At 37.3% G+C, this 14,441-nt stretch overlaps 1 protein-coding gene across 2 annotated transcripts in view; it reads left to right on the top strand.

Moving 5' to 3' along the window:
* Nucleotides 1–235: 235 nt before the first annotated feature.
* Nucleotides 236–14,441, top strand: part of LOC136829897 (lachesin-like) — a 196,656-nt gene continuing 182,450 nt past the window's right edge. Inside the window, exon 1 of one of the 2 annotated variants that reach the window (XM_067089055.1) lies at nt 236–693. The gene's annotated coding sequence lies outside the window, so the exon portion shown is untranslated. Of the gene's footprint in view, nt 694–2,535; nt 3,072–14,441 lie in introns of those variants that run through there. The other variant, XM_067089076.1, reaches the window with a different exon arrangement.

Raw genomic sequence — 14,441 nt, 5'->3', positions numbered from 1 at the left:
TACGAAGACTGCGGGATACCATTTAAGGAACATCGCTTTCATGAGGAAATACTTGGACGAGTCGTTAATGAGAATGCTAATTCAGAACTATGTTATTAGTAGACTTGATTACTGCAATTCAATTTATTATGAACTCCATAATTATCAACCGAGGAAAATGCAAAGGATTTTTATTTGAGCAGCTAGACTTATTAAAGGAATATCTCCTAGAGATAGAATAACGCCTGTTCTTAATGAATTACATAGGCTGCCCATTACAGCGACGATTGAGTTTGAATTGTGTGTTGGTGTTTCAGGCATCGCAGTACGAAAAGCCTGTATATGTCAACCGGTTAACTGCGTAACTTTCAAACGGCTTCAGTTGTAACTCTGAGACATGACACTGAAAATCGAAGATTGAAGGAACCGAGTTATAATTTACAGACTGGTTTTAAGAGCCTTTGAGATTGCTGCGCCTAGACTGTTCAATAGGCTACCTCAAGAGATCAGATCGTTGGACAACGTTGCTTCATTCAAGAGGAAACTGAAGACTGACTTGTTCAGCATCTGCTACACTACTGATGATAGTCCTGTATTAGTGAAAATTTAAAACTACAGTGTGGTGTAGGGTCCTGGGGAGCCTTGCAGAGCCTCCATGTGAGCCGGAATAGGGCCTTTGAATGTCCATCAACAACAACAATAACACATTAACAGGTAAACATCATCTGTCACGTTTTTTCATGAGAAAATCAGTTTTTATGGATTGGTTGCCAATTTAGTTTTTGTTTTTGCATAATGTAAAGTGTGTATGAAAATCATATTTTAGTTTTCTGGAAGACCCTTTTTTAAGGGTTGTTTATAACTTTCATATAAGGCATTAAGGCAAAGCAGGAACATGACTGTTGTTGAGAGGTATTGTGATATTGAGGAATTGACAATTTATATGGAATACGTAGTGTTACTGCTACTACAAATGTGTGTAGGCTTGCGTGTATATAATTGTGAAGGTTCAACAGAGCGCTTTCGGCGAAGAAGCCACATGGTAAAGACATCTAAAACAGTAGCCTAATGGTAGATCTAAGTAGTAGTAGCTCCGCGGCGGCGATTTCCTTCTAACTTGACTTTTTCTAGTTTTTTGGTTGCTAATTATTGGATTTACTTTAAATTTTTGTCCCACTAATGTAATTAACCCCTGAAGTCCATCCAACAAGGGGTTTCCATACTCGATCTTCAAAAGACAGCACGGGTATGTCTGTTTGGAACGGTTCATATCCCGTCCGGCAAGTGCAATAACTTGTTAACGGATGGGTACCGCCCTCCATCCCGGGCCAGTACTAAACACGGCGAAGGGACATTCCATTTGGCCGACAACAAACAAATGCACCGCCAGTATCAGAAGCCGTAAAAGTTTAGAAAAACTAGTTTCCAAGGTAAAAACAGGCGCGGAGCTAATATTTAGAATATAAAGATCATTTAACGGAATATAGTAACAATGAAACATCAGTTTCCATCATGGCCTACTATTTATTACTCCAGGAATCTTTCGTAACCTCCGCGTACTATGTATAACATAAACCACTGGGCGCCCTTTTTGGCTTTGGTTAAAAGTCCTACGAAACAGAGTACTATTGTAGTCCTTACGTCATTAACAATGACACCCAACTACTGTACTTAATGTTACTCCAGTGTCCAGGAATCAAACCCTTTGTTAACCTCCCAGGAACAGCATTATGTTAAACACAAACTATTAGACACCCTCTTTGGTCATGGTTTAAAAACCAAAGAAAAGGAGCACTGTTGTGTTCCTTACGTCCGTTGGTTTACGGGCGGCACAAGAGCAAGAGCCCGTGTTGGCATAAGGCCAGGTTACCTCAGACATACAGACGAGTAGCACTGACTTACTTCATGTGCTCTCGTCCACCAAAATTTTGTGCTGGTTAGCGCCCGAAGTGTAAGGGTGAGCGTGTTGCTTAGCGGCCAATAAAAACGGAGCGCAGGAGCCGGGCGTCTTCTGGGGAGCCACAGTCTCACAGAGAAACTTCTCGATATGTTTGTTTTCTTTCGCGGCCAGTGCAATTGCGTAAGGATGACTCGTATTTTACCTCGGTTTTCTGGTGATAGTACAGTGTCTACTGTTTTGATGTTATTACGACAATGTCTCGTATCAGTAAGAGTAACGAAACTGTTACCGGGACCTTAGGAAGTAATGACAGAGGTGGTTTTTCACGGCCTCTACGCTATGGCCACGTACTCAGGCCTACTTTCCATGCTGGCAAGCACGAAGAGGTTCAAGAAGGCAGTATTAGTGATGGCAACAGGACCTTGATTATACATACATGTGCAGTCACTGTTGGCTTCTGTTTTCCTGTCCCATTTTTCCGAAGGTGCTCTGAGACCGGTAAATCATTTATCCCCTACACAGCAGTGCGCAGACGCCTTGAGGGTCATATGGTGTACTCCATGCTGTCAAATTCATGTTATCATATAACACTTAGCAAAATAAGAAAGCCTGCAACTTTTACTTGAAAGACAATATATTGAAGCAAAATAAGAAAGCCTGCAACTTTTACTTGAAAGACAATATATTGAACAACCCTGATATCAAGCGGTGCTAAAAATTTGAAAGCTCTGAAACCGAAGTTTGATTGCTGTGGTCATATTTGCAATTTTAGATGTAATATTTCGAAAGCTAATATACTTTACAGTCCTTTTGTTTCTCTCGATGTGATACTGCAGTTTGCCTGCTAAGTAATTGTCGAATGGCAAGTATGATGAACCTTGTTGATATTTATTAGTATTTACCTCAGGGAGTTAAGTTGTCAGCTGAATGCGGTTACATACAGTTTATGCTCCGTGAAAAAACTTAACTAGACGCTTATCGAAATGAAATTAGTTTCCTTGTTTTGTCTGGGGAGGGAGTATGACCGGGCCCCATTTGATAAATAAGCTTGCTAGAAAGGATTCAGTATATACGACGTTGGGTAGTTTTAAGAAGCAGAATAGAAGAGATACCTGAAATTGGTAAATATCAGGTTAGTGTTGATGAAGAACATCTGGTACTGTTCAAGTGTGGGATTTTCTTCAAAATAAATGTAAGTGCAACATACATATTTATATTACCAGTGCTAAAGTTAATTTATAATCACGTGTCAAAAAGACTGTCTTGGTTACCCTATGTGTTTCAATCATGGCCTACCCTAATATACTGTATATGGGTAAAAATGATTATGTCTTCATTATTATTAGTTACGTAGGAGAGGGACCAATCCTTTTACATCAACAGGTTTCATTGAAAACATTAGCTGTCACAGTAGAATTGATTTTATATTTTTCCTGCATTTTCGGTGTATTCCTTTTCTGCGTGCCATGAATCATTCAGTATAAAAGTCAGGTTAATTCGTAGACCCACATTCATCTCACCAGTAGTATTTGCGAAGGGTTTAGACCCAGCACTTTTCTTCACAGAAGTGTATCATTTTGGACTAACGGTAGGTTTTGGAGGTAATTGTGTAATTTCAAATCTGATGGCCGATGCAGGGGTTACAATAAAGTAATCTTGATGAGTATTCATTCTGACAGGCCAGTCTTCGGATATTTGCAGCTGTAATGCACATGCACGGTGTGTACTTTCTTCTCTGTGAGTAGGATGTGTCTTTGGCTGTCAAGTCGAATTCATTTCAAAACGATTTGCGTGAATTGTGGCATAGCAGATGACCTCGCCTCTTTCAGACCAAGACCTTGTTGATTAGGCGATGTCATATCATATTCCCACTTTTTGCCCTCATCCCAAGGGTCTGGGCATGCAGAAGTCAGAACAATAAATAGCCTAATTCTGGGTGCAGAATCTCCTTCCCTTGCAATATATATATATATATATATATATATATATATATATATATATATATATATATATATATATATATATATATTAATGTAACACTGGATAGTCTTTTGTTACATTATTATCTGTTCTGAGTCTATTTTATGCTTTGTTCATTTAGCTCCGTTGATAGGCGTTTGACTCACATTCTCACAGTGGGTTTTTCTCTCTTAATGGACTTACCTTTCCCTTAAAAAGATTTCACCGGGAAATGATAATCGGGAAATGACGTGGGGGAAAGACGCATGCTGCGTTTCGATGCCATTCGTAGCCACAAAAGGTATGGAGCGTTAACGGGGCCTTCCGATAGAATCTTAAGCTGTTTACAGCCCTCTGTCGAACAGGTGTGAAAACGTCTAGGCAAAGGAGATGGGCTGTGGATAGATGAGTCGAGTGGGATTCTATTTTAGATGACTGCGATACTGGCGAGCAGGAAGATGGGGCAATTTAAAAGTACTTTTGAGTGAGGTTGGTGTGGAAAGAAGGCAAAATTACCCTAGTAGGCCTATCTGTAAGGCGTTACATAGGTGATGAAAACAAGGCGAATGGTTAAGAATATGTTGAAATTTCGTTTTATTTTTTTATTCTCGTTTTTAAGAATTTCTGCAATGCCTGTTTATCCGATGTATTTGAAACGAAAATCTTTGTGTGCCATCTCTGGGGTTTGTTTCAGTTTGAGAGAATTGGTAACCTACAGCAGTTACCTCCACCTTTCTAACTTTATCTAAAAGATTTTGCTCTCTTCTAATTTTATTTTCATATTTGCTCGCCTTTTGCTATACAAATAAATTGATATATTTATGAAACTTGATAGGACACGTTTTTTTTCTTTCCTGATTTTCTTGTTTGCAATGACATAATATTATCGCTGTTCAAATTTAAACTGCCCTTTGTACTCCTGAACTTTTGGCCAATTACATTTAGATATGAGAAGAGCTGAAGATTTTATCTTTATACCAAACGTGTTAAGCTGTAAACAGTCATAAAAGTGTAACATTCAAGTAATTATGAGCTCATTGTAGTTTTAAAATCCAAGTTTCATTCCTCTTGAAAAGGTTTAATAACATTAGTACAATTTTCAGAAAATAGCAATTAAGCGGAGTCATTTCCATGACGGAACAGAAGTATTAGGCTAGGAAAAATTTATGATTTTTTTTATAGATTTCATTATTATTATTATTATTATTATTATTATTATTATTATTATTATTATTATTATTATAGGGATAAGATAATTCAAAAGAAATCTTTCAAAAACCAATGTATGATGCGAATGACTGAATATTAGTTAACATTTCTGACATTTGTGAATGTCAGTTAACAATTTTCTGACATTTATGAATATGACTTAACGATTTACTGACATTTGTGATATGAGTTAACAATGTTATGACATCTGTGAATATGAGTTATCAATTTTATGACATTTGTGAATATGAGTTAACGATTTGCTGACGTTTGTGAATATGAGTTATCAATTTTATGACATTTGTGAATATGATTTAACGATTTTATGACATTTGTAACTATGAGTTATCTGACATTTGTGAATATGATTTAAGAATTTTATGACTTTTGTGAATATGAGTTATCAATTTCTTGACATTTGTGAATATGAGTTAACGGTTTGCTGAAATTTGTGAATATGAGTGAATGATTGTCCGACATTTGTGAATATGAACTAACAATTTCTTGACATTTGTGAAAATGAGTTAACGGTTTCTGACATTTACAAATAGAAGTTAACGATTTTATTACATTTGTGAATATTAGTTATCAATTTTTTGACATTTTTGAATATAATTTAATGATTTTATGACATTTGTGAATATGAGTTATCAATTTTCTGACTTTTGTGAATGTTAAGGATTTTCTGACATTTGTGAATGCGAGTTAACAATTTCCTTACATATCTGAATATGCGTTAACGCTTTCCTGACATTTGTGAATATGACTTAACGATTTTATAACATTTCTGAAAATTAGTTATTAATTTTCTGACTTTTGTGAATATGGTTTAACGATTTTCTGACATTTGTAAATATGAATTAACAATTTTCTGACATTTGTGAAAATAAGTTAACGATTTTCTGCCATTTGTGAAAGTGAGTTAACACTTTCTGACATTTGTGAAAATGAGTTAACGCTTTCTGACATTTGTGAAAATGAGTTATTGGTTTTCTGACATTTGTGAGTATGAGGTAAAAATTTCCTGACAATTGTGAATATTACTTAACGATTAACTGACATTTGTGAATATTAGTTAACGATTTTCTGACATTTTGTCTAAGTCCAAGTTCAGCGCCAGTAGGGAGGGGTGTGAGAAGGGGTGGGAAGGGGTAACATGTAAAAAAAATAATCGAAAACGGCATATTAGTGTCTAATCCATAGTTTTCAAGGTCGCTGAGACGAATAGTGATACTCTTGATGCCCTTCAAGTCCAAGTTCGGCCCGATAGGAAAGGGGGGGTGGGTGGAGAAGGGGGAGACGTAAAAATAACCGAAAATGACATATTAGTCTAATCCATAGTTTTTGAGGTCGCTGAGATGAATAGTGAAACTTCTGATGCCATTCAAGCCCAAGTTCAGCCCCAGTAGGAATGCGGGGGTGAGAAGTGGTGAAATATAAAATGTCAAAAATGTTTGGCAGTGCAACTGAAGCAACTATCTTAACAGGAAAGGGGAGAGAGAGAGAGAGAGAGAGAGAGAGAGAGAGAGAGAGAGAGAGAGAGAGTTTATCAGTTGTCATTCAAAGATTTCCTGGGCAGCGCTGGGTTGGTCACCTAGTGTATATATATAGGCTATATATATATATATATATATATATATATATATATATATATATATATATAATATAATATAATAAGGAAAGAGAGAATGTATGTATGTACATACAAAGCCATAATTTTAATGCAGCACCCAAAGAATATTTAAGTATTAAACGCCACACACAAATATCTCCATACCTTTCAGTATTTCACTATATCTTCTTTTTTGAGAATAGGCATCGTGTAGGCAAACCCTTCCCTGATAAATGTTTTCTCTGACGAAGGTGTTGCGTTTCATAGCACAATATTCCACGCCATATAAGGTCTGTCGAAGATTTATCTTTGGACTGCAGTTTTGTTGTATTCCCTGGTCACGCGAGAGTGGGATTATTATGCAAAACACATCATCTTGGGTGTCAAATTTCATGCGCATCATCCTGACGCAAGCTCATATATATATATATATATATATATATATATATATATATATATATATATATATATATATATATATATATATATATATATATATATATGTTTATATGCTATACGTACACATACATTTTTTTTGTCATAGGCCTAATCCTTATTTCTCATGGAGGTATACCGTCAGCGTTAGATTCCAGTTTTCGACAAGTATTTTGGGTTAAAGTTGCTAGTTCATCCCACATACACACACACACACACACATACAAGCACACACACATATATATGTATATATATATATATATATATATATATATATATATATATATATATATATATATATATATATATATAAACAAGACTCACACGAGAAACTTTACCTATTCGTGGGATATAAGAAGTATATTAAGGAAGTAAGATACTGTCGCTTTCTCGCGAGAGTCTTTTGTACGTGCGTGATACGCCAGACAGTTTTCTTTTTCAAATGGCTGACCTTTTATTAACACTTTGGGCGGGCACCAATCACGCATGCTACTGTATATGGGGCTAAGCATTCTCCTCCCTTCTTAGAATGATTGATAATCCTCCTTTTCGTATGAGAAGATTGCGAGGTTTTCACCTCGTCCTTACGATAACTTTTTCTTTCAGAAGAATCTGTTTTCATTCATGAAGGAAATTGCAAAACTTTTCATTTGCAAGTTAAATCTCGCTTGTTATAGACAGAAGTTGAGATTTATTGTAAGTTTGCGTGATTATTTAGTTATTGTTCATTTGGAATAGTGGCACTTTTAACATTTTTTCTTGGTTTAGAAGATTTGATTTTTTTGGGGGTGGGAAATGGTCTAATATAAAAAAAAATTCCATGAATACTTTTACCATATTTTGTTGTGCTCCGTTACGAAAAATACAAAGACTACTTAATGGCAGTCAATTTTTGAAATGTCCCATTCAACTGGAAATGTCTCATTGAACTGGTATGTTGCGTGATTTAACAGCGGAGATGAATCCTAAATTAGTAAAATATTGTTTGAAAATAGTTTCTGCCGGGGCGAAAAGATACCAGATCATTTTGTATGCTGTAGAGACGATATGAATTTCCATCCTCTTGTAAGTAAACGGAAACAAGATTGCCGTGGACACCCTTTGGCATCTCTCTCTCTCTCTCTCTCTCTCTCTCTCTCTCTATACATACATACATATATATATATATATATATATATATATATATATATATATATATATATATATATATATATATATATATATTCTTACAGTATTATGCAGTTGCAATTCTTACCTTGTTGGGATGCTTCTGACTGGGAACCAATACGTCATAGTGCAAAAGAAAAAGGTTATCTAGGTAAGAATTCAATAAGGAAAGTTCTCGGGAGAGAAATTCGGGGGTCTGAGTTAATTACATTTAATTACAGGAATCAGAAGAATAAATTACAGGGAGCCGTGTAAGCTAGGTTCTTGGCACTTTCAGGTTGAAATTAACAATAGACTGATTTCAGAGTGCCACTCGAGTAATAATGAGACATAAATAATACCAGCTAGAAGGCTTGACTGATGAACGTAGGGGCACAGAAGGATACAGATGTTCTACAGTGCTCACACACCCCTTCTGTAATGTATGGAGAAGGAACACGATCACTGGGGGAGCTGGAACACAGCCTAATTATTACATGGAATGCTGAAGGCTCAAGGAGTAATGTCGAGATATGTTCAGTTAAATTACCGAAAAATTTCGGGGTCTAGCACATTGCAAGAGGAAAAGGAAAAACAAAATGAGGTAAGAGTAATAGGTAAATGACCGAACACTCCACCACACAGTGCCTTTATTCCTTAAGCTAAGCTCCTTGGTTGTAGAATAGAATGGCTCTCAGACAAGTAGGGCCTTCTACACGTGGGACTCGGGTAGCACTCGGATGGTAAGGTGAACGGCCAGACAAAAGAGATCGGAGCGAGAGCTAGGAGGTCACACTCAGTGGCGTGTTACTGGGTCAGTCTGCTGGCTGTATCTGTCTCCTGACACTGGTGTCAGCCCATACTAGACCTAGCTTTCTCGCCGGCTTTCATAGCCTCAAGCAATCCAGGTGTCCTGGGTGAGGAGGGCAATTCCTGTTAATTCTGGTTTCGGGCATTTCACGTTTCAGCCTGGGAACACAGATTCTGTGTGGGAAGAAGAGAGATTGGCTGAAGAAAGAGTGTCCTGGGAAAACCAGCTTAAGATAAGTGCTTTGCACAAGCTTTAGTGAGGGAAAGTGTAGACCCTGATTCATTTAATGGGCACAATTTCATTAACAGGGAAGTGTCTTTAAGGTCACTCCCTGATCTGGATGTTATTTCCCCGAGTTTGAACATGAAGGATGCCAACAAGTAAATACTTGTAGCAATATGTATATAAAAAAGTATACCTTAGTTTTACCAGACCACTGAGCTGATTAACAGCTCTCCTAGGGCTGGCCTGAAGGATTAGACTTATTTTACGTGGCTAAGAACCAATTGGTTACTTAGCAACGGGACCTACAGCTTATTGTGGAATCCGAACCACATTATAGCGAGAAATGAATTTCTATCACCAGAAATAAATTCCTCTAACTCTTCATCAGCATTCCGGGGGAATTGAACTCCGGCCCATCGAGTGACAGTCTGAAGCTCAACCGACTCAGCCAACGAAGGGCTGCAATATGTATATATATTGTGTTGAGAGTGTCTCTGTTGCCAGTGTAGAAGGGGTTTTGTTACTGAACATTCTACAGTGTAAACTTAAACTCTATTATTTCCCAATTGGGTAATTTTTTGCGATTATTAGGCATTGTTGTGGATAAAATAGTTTACATCCATTTAAAATAATTACAACCATTCAATAACGTATTTGTAAAAAGGAAACAATCTAACTGGCGAAGTGTCCAGCCCTTATAGACAAAGGACTACTGATAAATAAACAGAGAGAGAGAGAATTTTTCATTTTTTCTCTCTTCTCATAGATGTCACCGCGGCGGCCAGTTGTCCCATTCCCGCCATAATAATACCTGGATAAAAGGGACAGTCACCATAGTAATACCTGGATAAAAGGGACAGTCACCACAGAAATACCTGGATAAAAGGGACAGTCACCACAGAAATACCTGGATAAAAGGGACAGTCACCATAGTAATACCTGGATAAAAGGGACAGTCACCACAGAAATACCTGGATAAAAGGGACAGTCACCATAGTAATAGCTGGATAAAAGGGACAGACAGCACAGTAATATCTGATTAAAGGGGACAGACAGCACAGTAATACCTGGATAAATGGGACAGTCACCACAGTAATACCTGGATATAAGGGATCAGTTACCCCAGTAATACTTGGATAAAAGAGACAGACAGCACAGTAATACTGGATAAAGGGACAGTCACTACAGTAATACCTGGATAAAAGGGACAGACAACCCAGCAATACCTGGATAAAAGGGACGGCCACCACAGTAATACCTGGATGAAAGGGACAGACAGCACAGTAATACCTGGTTAAAGGTGACAGACAGTACAGTAATACCTGGATAAAAGGGACAGTCACCATAGTAATACCTGGATAACAGGGACAGTCACCACAGTAATACTCGGATAAAAAGGGGCAGACAGCACAGTAATACTGAATAAAAGGACAGTCACTTCAGTAATTCCTGGATAAAAGGGCCAGACAGCACAGTAGTACCTGGATAAAAGGGACATTCACCACAGCAATGCATGGATAAATGGGACAGACAGCAGAGTAATATCTGGATAAAAGGGACAGTCACCACAGTAATACCCATCAGTTCACCCACGACTGTTTGTAGGATGAATGCCCGCATGAAAAAAGTAGAGCTGTCAGTCGGAATGTCAACACAAACCCTCCCCTTTTCCTCCCTTCCCCTTCCCTCTCCCCTTTCCCTTTTCCCTCCCTTTTCCCCTCCCCTTCCCTCTTCCCTCCCCTACTGTAGACTGTTATTCAGAGTTTTCCCGGCAATGCTGGGTTGGTCAGCTAGTATATATATTTGTATATATATATATATATGTGTGTGTGTGTGCATATACTTATTCATATATATATATATATATATATATATATATATATATATATATATATATATATATATATATATATATATATATATATATATATATATATATATATATATATATAATGTGTGATTTCAAAAGAGCATGTCAAAAACTCAACTATCATTTTTCAAGTTTGGATCTAGGTATGGAGCTGGACTGCATCCTATCTTTTACTGCATTTACTAGTTTCTCACAGAGAACACTGGTACGGGAAACTGTCTAACAGTTGTATGGTCCTGAAATTACGCTAGTTGTCAATAGATACGAGCGACGAATATCTTATCACGGATTACAAAACGAACTATAGTCCTAGGTAATATTTATATCAGTGAAGGTGGGAAGAGATTTTTATTTTGGCTCATATAAAACACCTTCCATTGCAAGTAATGGGAGTACCAAACAAAACGGGTCGAATTGTAAAAGGTTATTCGAAACTCGGAATGAGATCACATCTCCATATACCATAGCCGGAGCTTGTGGTCTGCTGGAATGGACTTCCAGACCCGTGGCTGAAACACGCCCACTGTTATGGACTGTATAGAGATGCTAAGTTCAAGAATAAATCTTTCTAGTATAAAATGTCTTGGGCATAAGGCCTCGTGCTGCTTCGATGATGTGCCCATACTGGGCTCGATACCCATAAAATTCTTTAATGGCAAGTGTTCCCCTTTAAAGGTCAATGTAAGTCGTTTTCTGGGATGCTCTTGGCCCCTTCTGACTGACAGTTCCTGCTAGTTTTGGTTATTTGGATTGGGTTTATAGGCAGCGTGAGCTCGTTAGCTTTGAACGAATTTTCAGTTTTTTGGGATACTTCAAAATGCGGGGTTCCGTATTGGCTAACACTTGTCAGGTTCCTTGATTTTATGTAAGGGACATTCAGACCACTCCCATTTTGTTTACTATTTCTCGAGCTAATCTTCATGTGAGGATGAACGCCATGGTTTTTGGAATCTTAAATTTCAAGTCAGTGGCCCCTGTGTGCTTGTTTCATATGAATAGGATTCTTCTTCTGAGTAATAATAATAATAATAAAAGGATATATGGTACAAATTAATGTTTATCTGAGAAAATTGGCTTTGATTTGATTCTGAAACTAGCTTTGATCAACTAACTCAAACGAGTATTTGATGACTTCAGAAACTTGGGTAGATTTTCAAACTAAATTCTCCAATAAGATTTTAGTGCAACGCTGGGCTCAGCTGTGTAATCTCACTTGAAATGCTCAAGAAACTGTAATTTCCAATGTACTAGAATTCTTTAAAATTAAAAAAATCTTTTTCGGTCAGTTGTCATCACGAAATGTGCTTCAGTATTTTCCAACATTAGGACCTTGCATATAAACCGGAGATGAAACAAAAGAACAGAAATATGGAGAAAAAAAAATTTAAATTTGCCCCAAAAAATCCACAGTCTAAACATCTCGAGCAGGTATAAGGAAACGCTGTCAGACGAGTTTCTGTTTAGATTGTTGCAAACCGGACTATCCTAGCACACCCTGTTTCAAAGACAGTGCATAATAAATGAGGAATTACAAGGGAAGGCACGAAAATTATGAATGTTGTAATAAAGAGGGGGTAACACAAAATTTTCTTTATATATGTATTATATATTTTTATTTATATTTATATTTATACATATGTAGACCTACAAAATGACTGCCAATAGTTATCTAGTTTTTGGAGGAATAATGCCCTTTCTTTCAGTATATATATATATATATATATATATATATATATATATATATATATATATATATATATATATATATATATATATATATATATATATATATATATATATATATATATATGGCTGTAACACTCCATTTATTAGTGTATCATATTGACCTAATCCCATTCATAGTATCTTTCCGTCTTAAGTGGGATCAAAAGCAGTAGTGTGATTAATAATTTCGTGCATGCTTCTCGTTCTTGGTCCTCTCTCTCTCTCTCTCTCTCTCTCTCTCTCTGTCTCTCTCTCTCTCTCTCTCTCTCTCTCTCTCTCTCTCTCTCTCTCTCTCTCTCTCTCGTTACTTGTTCAGTTCTATGGTGTAGCTCGTGACTTTTCTCTGAGCAGCTTGTTGAGTATTTTGGTGGCTATAAAATATCACGAAGAGTATTTTAGAGGAAATATTTAGCGTTCTGTTAGAAATTTATATCATAAGCTTTCATTTAACGGCCTGAAGATTCGGAGGTATTTTTTATGCACGTCTATCCGGTAAGCCATCTAAATTCTTATAACCATGTGCAGTACACAGAGCGCCAAAGCTAGTTTTGCGAAAAAGAGAAGACTAGATAAATGTTTGCATGGTTCCCCATGGAGCTCTAGATTTAATTTCAGAAGACTCAAATTATACACCATTTGCTCTGAGAGAGAGAGAGAGAGAGAGAGAGAGAGAGAGAGAGAGAGAGAGAGAGAGAGAGAGAGAGAGAGAGAGAGAAGTGTGATCTCTAATAATTCATGACTATACATTTCGATGTTACCTGTTTTGTTTAATACTCATACTCAAACGTGGAAGCGAGTCAGTTTCTGTGAAAGGAATTGATTTGAATTTTCAAAATTTTCCGCAATAACTGCTGCACATTTACTAAATACATTTCCAGCTACGAAGAGACACGATCTTTGCTTATCTCTCTTTATTAATGATCCAAAACAAAGTGTGACTGTAAAATTAAAGAACAATTCTTTAGATAATAAAAACTTGTTAACCCTTACGGTGTCTTCAGCGTTTCACTGCGCCGGCGCCAGGGGTATCCCTGTCCTTATATGCCCCATGCTGAGAAGGGGAGGGATTGTCTGGCTGAGGACCTCGGTCTAGCGTACGGTCATGATCGCTGTTGCCTACTATCCCCGCAACAACCATCAGTATCGCCATTATCGAATACACACGAACAGCCAACACGGCTGTGGCGTTTGACCTCACGGCAGACAGCCACGTCGGTGATGAATAGAGGAGGTTGAGAGATGTAAGCGTTAGAAGGGATGATAGATGGTGCCACGGCAGAGGCGAACTGTTGGTACAAACTGGGGGATCCTGACTCCATAACCCGGGAGTCGTTATGTGCAGCAGAGAGACTTTTGTTAGTCGAGGGATATTTTTAAAGGCAGCGGTGAAATAATCTGGCTTTTGGGGTTGAGTTGGGTATTTTATTTCTATGAGATATCCATGCTTTCGATATTATTTGATCGTGTTGCTTTTGAGGACTACCAACAGTGTTCATCTAAATGTAAATGTTATGCGTATCTCCCATTTAAAGGTTAGTTCTATGAGATATAAAAAAAAGCTCCTTTATAT

The sequence above is a fragment of the Macrobrachium rosenbergii genome, chromosome 4 (assembly GCF_040412425.1).
Source record: "Macrobrachium rosenbergii isolate ZJJX-2024 chromosome 4, ASM4041242v1, whole genome shotgun sequence".
Classification (NCBI taxonomy): domain Eukaryota; kingdom Metazoa; phylum Arthropoda; class Malacostraca; order Decapoda; family Palaemonidae; genus Macrobrachium; species Macrobrachium rosenbergii.
This window is presented reverse-complemented; position numbering and strand designations above follow the sequence as displayed.